This window comes from Rhagoletis zephyria, unplaced genomic scaffold (assembly GCF_001687245.7).
Source record: "Rhagoletis zephyria isolate East Lansing unplaced genomic scaffold, Rhagoletis_zephyria_1.1 Rzeph_scaffold_00501, whole genome shotgun sequence".
NCBI classification, from domain to species: Eukaryota; Metazoa; Arthropoda; class Insecta; order Diptera; family Tephritidae; genus Rhagoletis; species Rhagoletis zephyria.
In genome coordinates, this window is record NW_016157585.1 from 12,707 (window position 1) to 22,415 (window position 9,709).

Genomic DNA, 9,709 nt, shown 5'->3' on the forward strand with positions numbered 1-9,709 from the left:
ATTAAATTAAATTAAATTAAATTAAATTAAATTAAAAATAAAATAAAATAAAATAAAATAAAATAAAATAAAATAAAATAAAATAAAATAAAATAAAATAAAATAAAATAAAATAAAATGAAACAAAATAAAATAAAATAAAATAAAATAAAATTATTTATTTATTGCTGGTTCCCTTACTAATTAGAGATAACATTTGAAGCAGAGAAACATAAGGTGGGCGCAATTTGAATGAGTTTTAATTAGATATCTGTCTATATTTGATTATTGACACATGTGTGAAGGGTTGCTCACAGTTCGAGTGTGCTATCTTGTTAAAGTTACCACCTTTTAACTTTAACAGTAAACTGTGTATACCCGAATAGTAAAAAACTCAGCTCGGGAAGTCCCTGATGTTTCACAGTTTTAAACTGCTGATATATGTAAAGATTTGGCGTTGACATTATTGTTTAGAATTTAGCTGAGTTTCACCTCCAATGGTTTTAATTTTTATATATGACATAAAATGCTTTTCAACATTACACTCGAGGGTTAGGCATTACGTGTCGTCGAAAGGCGACCGTCTTCCGTTTTTTCCACACTACAATTCATCGCCATCAATAGGTAAAAACTGCTCTCATTTTCCTTTACACAGCATTTCTTAGAACTCATCAAATCACCTTTAAACACTTTAAGGTACATACCTACATAGGTATGTGTATTTTCGATTACCTAAGCATTAGGCCACAAACTCAGAATTCGAACTAAGCAGTTCAGTGACTCTTTAAACGCATGAAATGTTTTATTTGCTCCTCTTTATTAAGTATTTTCTTAACTTTTGTGAAGAGAAAATCACCATTTCTGGCCAGCTAAGCAGCGAAGTGCCAACCGATTTCAAGTGTAATAACAAGTGCGGAAGATTTTAAGGTTCCGTCGTCACAACAAAGTGAACAGTTTGAGTGTAAATACATATTTACTAAATTTTCTATTAGACCAACAGAGACTTTATTCTTTGTTAATGAATGTGAAGAGTACATGGGCATGACTGATGTTAAGACTAACTTTTTTTTTAAGGATTACTATTGAATTTGTATAACTAGTCGTTCAATTGCTAGTGTTTGAGTAGCTGTATGTATATGCGTCTGCCATGTGTGCTGCAGTGCCTTCTAAGTATGTAAATAGTACCAGCAGTTGTTTTGTGTGTAAATATTTACTTTGCCTCAACGTCACAATGCCGAAAAGGTGGTTAACTGGCGTTTGTTTGGCTAAAGCATGTAGAGGAATATTTAAATAATATTTTCGGGATTTTAGCCATGTATACATTTTTCGTTTATTTATTTTTACTGAAGACTAATCTGCTCATTGAAAACATATTTCTCTAAAGTTTCGGCTTCTGTCAACGCTTTAAACCTATAATTTGTCTACTTTTAGAGTTGTTTTTTTTTGCCTATTTATTAGCTTTTTCGCCTTTGTATGCTTCACGCCACTCAGTGTCTTATATTCAAATTAAGCTTGCTTTCGCATTTATTAATCCATATGCATATACACGTATTTATGCTTGCCTTCTTTGTGCTCTTTGCCAATCATAAATTAATTGCGTCTTTATAGAAATGCAAATTTTCTTACTGTCGCCAAAGTGTTTTGCATTTAAATGAAATTTGGCTAATCACCTTGCTTTTGTATATGCGTACACATGTGATGGCTGCTACTTGACAGAATATCTATACATAAATACTGAGTTGTAAACGATCATCTGTATGAATACAAATTTAATATTGAATTGCATTTCATTGAGTTTTTTTCAACTTTTATCTTCGTATTCGCCAAAATGTGAAAGTCTCATAAAAGGCAATTTTTTTTAAGGAATCTGTAATGATCCAGAAACCTTTCACTTTACAGCTTCAAGACGGACAATCTAATTGAACATAAGCAATACTTCGAACTTGACGAGACCTTTGGAGTCTCCCAAAGAAATGTGTTGTGGGTCTTGACTGCGGCAAAAAGCCAATCGAAGTCTCGGATAGTTATCTCTGTTAGATGTCCTCGAAAAAATTATGGGTGACATCTCGCAGTATTGGTAGAGCGATGTGCGTGCTATAGCTGCCGTGAGACGGTGCACAAATTTTGTTGGGCGGATATCTAGTATCCAGGCTCACCTCCGTCAGTGAACAAATTTCCACAATCTGCATAAGGGTTAAATCTCTTAATATCAGCCCAATTTGTGTGTATACCTCGGCGGAAGGAAAGGACGATGAGCCCAAAGAGCGTATCTTCAAGCGCCTGGGAGAACCAAACCAGCGATGTAAAAATCGTTTTTAGCAACTTTAAAGTCAGGGTGGGAAAAGACTGTTTATTTGTGGGAAAAATCTGCAAAATTATTTTTTGTTCCCTATTCGGTTGCCATAAATATGGTCACCGTAACGATAACCAGCTGTTCAAATATTGCAATGCGGACTAACTTTATTTGCTTAAAAAAAATTAAAAGGGCATTTTCAATATTTATTCGCCCTTGTGAACCAGAAGACTTAATTTTTTTTTTAATTCTACAGAATTTTATCTTTCTCATATATGTTTGTAGTATTCTACATTGCAGTGAATTATTTAAAATATTTTATTTTTTTTTTGATTAATCATATTTGTGAAATTCAAAGGTCCTTTAAGAAAAAAGTCCCTACGTCAGAAAAAAAACCCTCAAAACGCAGTTTCACTATATATGACCCATAGTTTCGTGAGTAGTTAAATATATTCATTGTTTTGTGTGTTTTGAAATTTTTTGATTTTTATCGCACGGTGTATTCAATACCCTCTACCTGCAACATTTACAAAAACTACTTTCTGATGTTAGAAGCCATGTGGGATTTAACTGTCATCACTGGCATTAATTTTAACTTTGCCATTTTATAGTAAATTGTACTAACAGGCGATATATGTACAAGGTCAGCATTAACACTATCGATGGAAGCCTAGTCTTAGGTCAGAAAAAATACAGCTAAATATGTTTCTGTCAAGACATGATTTGGTAACTAAAACCAAATGTAACTAGAACCAAATCATGTGTTGAGAGAAACATATTTGGTTGACGCCATTAAACCCTTCGTTATATAAATACACATATGTCTGTATGTGTCATATTTCTGCAAACAAAATATATACATACATACATATATACAACGCCGGTCTACTACATATTCCACCTCAAAAGCTTTCTCCACATCAAGATCCTCATTATATGAAGGTAAATTGCAACAATATACAATAAAATCACTCACTTTCACCAAATGTGCTGAATCCACACAACGATAACTGCAGCAAAGCGAACGCCAAAAAAACACTGTACAAAAATCCTGCTCTCATATCCCGTTTTGCATTTACACTTTCTACTCGCAAATGCTGCCAAGCGAAGCGCATACACTCATTGCATTGCATGTGCGGCAGCATCCGTTTGCAGCAGCACGAAAAATGAAACCAGTTACAGCCGCGACATATGCACTCAACACAGTCGGGTGAAACTCTGACGCACGAAATCGGAGAAAAAAACAAATTAAGTTCATAAACAACATCACCCAAGACGAATGCAACAAAACACTTTATTTTTATAGCCTCTATTGTTGTTGCGATGCTGACAATGATGACGATTTTATTGTTGTAGTTGAAAAAAAAGCGCGCCAAGTTCAACGAAATGGTTTACCAACAAAAGTGTTTTGAAAAACTAACAAAAAATTACGCCAAAGTTTATATGTACATATGTATGTATGTTGCTACTTGCAGCGAAGTTTTGCCTGTGTGTGTGTGCATGTGTGCTAAGAGTTTTCAATGCCTTTGACTCTTCGACTTTTTTCCAATAGTATTTCTTTCAATTTATGTTAATCTATTACGTGTGACATCTTGGCTGCTGGTGGTTCAAGCGTTGATCACTGCTCGCATGCAGAGTTGTGTTGAGGTGCCATGTGATGGCGCTGCATTTGAAAAATGCCAGGAATCAAAGTGCAAATTTGATTTCCCCAATTACCTTACTGTGAGTAACTTTTGACAAATGCTGCATGCAACATAATGCTACACTCTCTCTTTTATATGCGTCTTTTATTGCCTTCGCGCCATATTTGGCTTTGTGTGCACAGTGAGGCCAATGCACTAAATTTGCACTATTATTGCGCACCATTTACGCTTTTACTATCCATGCATTGATATGGTTTTTTTTTTTATTTGCTATGTTGATCGTTTTTTGTAGGAGCCAATTTACATAAATCTCTTTGACTTAACTTAACAAACGATAACTGGTGGCTACAAAGTAAGCTGGGCCATAGAGGAGACCAAAGTTATTTTAAGTAGCATTTGGTATTGGTACTAAGAGTATCATAAATATACACACGTATTGCTAGTCTTTATTGTAGGTCTTCCATTATTTGTCGAAGAGTTAGACAGTTCTCCGTACGCCCTTTTATTATCATTCGTTGCCTGAAAGGCCCAAGAAATTGATTTTTTCCCCAGGTTATACAGCTGGCTATGACAAGAAAAGATTTTAATTTCCGCTCTTTAAACCAAATAAGAAGCTAACTAAAGCTCAAAGGTGGAGATATTCTTGGAATTTAATTTTTCTTTTGTGTGTTTTTTATTACTGTAAAACTATTATTTATTTTTGTTTGAAAAAAAAAATGTATTAAAAAGCAAATGGACCATATCTTTTCATTGAAGGCCATAAAAGTATGATACAACTACCCAGCCTGAAATAAAATTGAGCTTCTGACAGCCGTACATACATACGAATATTTTCGAATTATCGTATCATATCATCATTTGGTGACTTCAAGGAATCTGCTAAATAATCTAAAATTTGTACTACAAAAATGCCTTTTTATACCTTTTATGAGCATGAAATGGTATTATAACTTTGGTCCGATGTTTGTAAGTACCACAACAAAAATAGATAGACCCATTAAAATGTATACTTATATGATCAGAACGTCGATCTGAGTTGATTTAACCATGTCCGTCTGTCCGTCTGTCTGTCTGTCCGTCTGTTTGTATGCAATCTAGTCTCTCAGTTTTCGAGATATCCGGATCAAATTTGGTAGGTGGGTGTATTTTTATAATGTATTAATCATTTGTCGGAACCGGAAGAATCGGACCACTATAACATATAGCTCCCATACAACTGATTGTTCAGATATGAGATTTTTCGTTATAACTCATCCATTTATCTAGCTAGGACCATGAAATTTCGCGTTGTTTTCACTCATTATCAGCAGAAGACTTACAGTGAAAATAACGAAGATTGACTGACAACTGATTGTTCAGATATGAGGTCTTTTATCATAACTCCTCCATTTATGCAGCTAGGAACATGAAATTTCGCACCATTTTCACTCATTATTAACTTACAGAATACAGTGAAAATAACAAAGATCGGATGACTACAACATATATCTTCCATACATCTGATTGTTCAGATATGGGATTTTACTGTAAAACTTCTTTATTTGAACAGCTAAAACCGATAAATTTCGTAAGATATTTTATAAATAATAATACAAAGTCTACTGAGAAAATCGTCAAAATCTATGCTGTATAAGCTTTATCTCCTATAGCACTGATTGTTCAGATACCAGTTTTTGCGATATATCTCCTTTATGTAGGAAACTAAACCCAATAAATTGTGTTACCGGTTTAAAGTATATCTTTCATACCTCTGATTGTTTATTCAAAATCAGTAATCTGTCAAACTAAAATTTGCAGATGTTCATGAAAGGTATGAAGCCTTCGGCATAGCCGAAGACAGCGCTGCTCTTACTTGTTTNCTGATTGTTTATTCAAAATCAGTAATCTGTCAAACTAAAATTTGCAGATGTTCATGAAAGGTATGAAGCCTTCGGCATACTTGTTTTTGTATGAAAAATGCTGTCTTTCCTTTGCCTCTTCTTGCTGTTTGTGCGAAGCGGGCAATCAGAAGTAACATTTTCCAATAACACTACTAGACAAATCTTCAAGTTTTGGTTTGATCTGAGATTATCTGAGCGGTTTCTAATAGATTTTGGGTCGCTGAGTTCAAATATGAATACGGATCTGCTCTATCACATCAGGTTTTCTTAAGTAACCTAACCTAAAAACGCTAGAAATTCGGTCGCTATTCTAAGTAGCCTGGAAAATAGACATAAACTGTATTTATCGCATTTTTAGGTTAGGATATTTATAAACCCTTATTCTATCAGCAATTCTTAATGTAGATTCAAATTTAGCTATCCAAAATCTATTAAAAATGTCTGGCCATATCTCAGATACAATTTTCATATCGGAGTGTGTCGTTTTCTCTAGCTTTTGCTAGTAATCGCCTTTTGTCGTCGTATTCAGCGCTGAAAACCAGTTTTTTAAACCGAACCGTAGTTCGGGCCGAGCGGCCGCTTTTTTGCTCTCTCTGCCCTTCGCACTCATGGACACATCGCCTATGTGGAGCATGAGGGGCTCTCAAAATCGCGTCATGTCCCGAAATGTGAGTTTTTTTCCACATCAGTAAATACCACCGAAAGCGTATATTTCGAGTTACGCCTTAGTCGCTGCTCTCTTGAATCTCTTAGAGCTTATTAAAGCTCTCGCATAACTAAACCATTTACGACCAAAACTAATCCAACGAGGGAAGATATTTACAGCTTTTCGTATCAACAAAAGCACTTTAATTGCGGTAGCAAGTTTCTTCAACTTTTATGAAAAACTTAAGTTCAAATGATTTTTTTTAGCAAAAAAAAAAATCCAAAATAACGATGATCTTCCAGTGTTAAAGCCATTCACACAGATATACCATGAAATTAGCTCAGCTATCGCTTACGTGAGACACCTCAAGATGCTAATCACGCCATTAAAAGCTGCTAATTATGCGACTCTGAGATGTAAAAACAGAGTTAGCTAACTTTTCGAGAGAATATGTGGCAAAAAGAAAATGAAAAATCAGAACATGCACCTTTTTAGAATTTACAAAAAGAAAATACAGAAGCTGCTACAATGTTGCAATATTTTTTTATTATTTACTTTTCACATTTTCGTCCATTAAAAACCTTTTAATTGTTTTAATAGAGTGTCCTAAAGTCAACGGTAAAGCGCCTGTTAGCCCCAATAAGCACCTCATTAGCTCCACAAGTTGTTTATTGTGAATATTATTTTATATACAAAAAAGAACAAGTAATGTCTAAAAATCAATAAGCGACATCATCAAGCGTCGTAATTTGTCGCATGAAAAACGCGAAATCACGCCACTTGAAAAAGTATTTGTTATTCAAATGAATTATTATTACTCGGTGACATAAAAAGCCACACCAAAATCAATTTCATTTACATAGTTAGGCGTATGCACATACGCACATACCCACATTTGTGCGCATAGATGTTTATATTCACTCGACGTATGTCTTGCGCATGCGCATCAGAGCGTAATTTGCATGCAATGGGCTCACAAAGTGGTGAATAATTTTATATTCAATTTCTTTTCTTTTATTTTGCTACTTTGAATTTTAGCTCTTTTCCTGTTCGTTTTGTTATCACTCCTGATGCGCCAACGTGACAATCGAACATCCATCACACACACACACGCACAAGCTATTATTCAAAAGCTTGCATATCTATTTGCATGTGCTTGTAACGGGTGATTTTTTTGAGGTTAGGATTTTCATGCATTAGTATTTGACAGATCACGTGGGATTTCAGACATGGTGTCAAAGAGAAAGATGCTCAGTATGCTTTGACATTTCATCATGAATAGACTTACTAACGAGCAACGCTTGCAAATCATTGAATTTTATTACCAAAATCAGTGTTCGGTTCGCTTTACGTCCGATTTATGGTCTACATAATCGACCAAGTGAGCAAACAATTAATGCGATTGTGACCAAGTTTCGCACTCAGTTTACTTTATTGGACATTAAACCAACCACACGAATGCGTACAGTGCGTACAGAAGAGAATATTGCGTCTGTTTCTGAGAGTGTTGCTGAAGACCGTGAAATGTCGATTCGTCGCCGTTCGCAGCAATTGGGTTTGCGAAACACATTTCGAACCGAACACTGATTTTGGTAATAAAATTCAATGATTTGCAAGCGTTGCTCGTTAGTAAGTCTATTCATGATGAAATGTCAAAGCATAGTGAGCATCTTTCTCTTTGACACCATGTCTGAAATCCCACGTGATCTGTCAAATACTAATGCATGAAAATCCTAACCTCAAAAAAATCACCCGTTAGTTAAACCGCGTGACATCATCGCTCGGTAGCTGCTGGTTGTCGTCGCCGCCACTGTCAGCTCATATCTTTGCGCGGCATCGAAATCATCACCATGCCGGCACAAATGCTCGTCCGCTTCCCCTCTATAGCAATCGGGCGTTTTTTTTTTATAACCAAGCAATCATCGAAATCAGAACTGGACCTACCCAAATGTTCTGTGCCACACTTGTACTTGAAGCCATAGGTAGTTCGATTCAAATGGGTATGGCTGTGTATGCGCGCACTCATCTTGATAAACAATGCCACCGAATTTCGGCAAATAAGCGCGCCAACCCTTTGGCAACGCTTTATAAGGATCTCAGTTCAGAGAAGTGATAAATGACTTGCCTTTCCAAATGTCATTGCATACAATATGATGTTTGTTTTATGCATACCTTCTCACATATTTGTATACTATATGTATGTATGTATATTTACATTTATAGATGTCCTCTTGCAACTGCACCGCTTTTGACACATTTGCTCGGCAAACCATTTTTGGCAATGACTTACAAGTGACAATGGAATTGTATGCAAAGCAGCTATCATTGAATTACAATGAAATCATTTCAATATGCTTAAGTACATACTTACATGCGTACTCTTAAAAATTGCGAAGAGCTCCAAAGGTGAGAAATGCACTTGCATTTGGTGCTAGGCCAAAGATGACAACAACAGATGAGCATATCCATACCAACACATACCTACCGCATACTTGTAGTAGTACTTCTAAACCCTCCATCATTTTGTCTCTTGACTAGCAGTCACAATAGACTTCCTTTTGGTTTTTGTCGCGAGTAGCACTCCGACTAAATGTATAAGTTCGTGCCACAAGGAGTAACCAGTAAGGTGGTCCAAAGAAAGTAAAGACGGAATTTTAATGCACTCACCCTCTATGATTTCTCTATATCGAAAAAAATATACCCCTGTTTTTTTTAAGAACCGGGAACGTGTTCTAGTTTTGATTCAGTTCTGCACGAGAACAAGAACGTTCCCACAAAAGATCCAAACGGGAACAAAACTCTCGGCAACTTTCTCAAAAAGAACAAAATGGGAACAAATCTTTCGGTAACGCACTCAAGAAGAACAGAATGAGAACGAAACTTTCGAGAGAACAAAATAAGAGCGAAACGAGAACGTTTTCAAGGAGCATCTAATAAGAACAAAAACAATCTGGCGAACGTTCGGATAGAGGGCTCATTGCAACTTCCATATCCTTTATCATTAAGGTGACCGTTCACTTAAGGAAAAAATTTTGATTCTCCCAGTCAAAAAAAACAAGTAATTTTTAGCAAAAAAAAACCGACTTCAACTCCCATATAAAATATATATATATATATATATATATATATCTCATGATCCGCTGATCGGATCTTAGCCAGATTAGTATGGGACCACCTCTGAGACACTACCTTTCCGAAGCAAAAATTATCGAAATCGGTTGACGTGGTCCAAAGTTATGCGGTAACATACATAAAAAAAAAAAAAAAA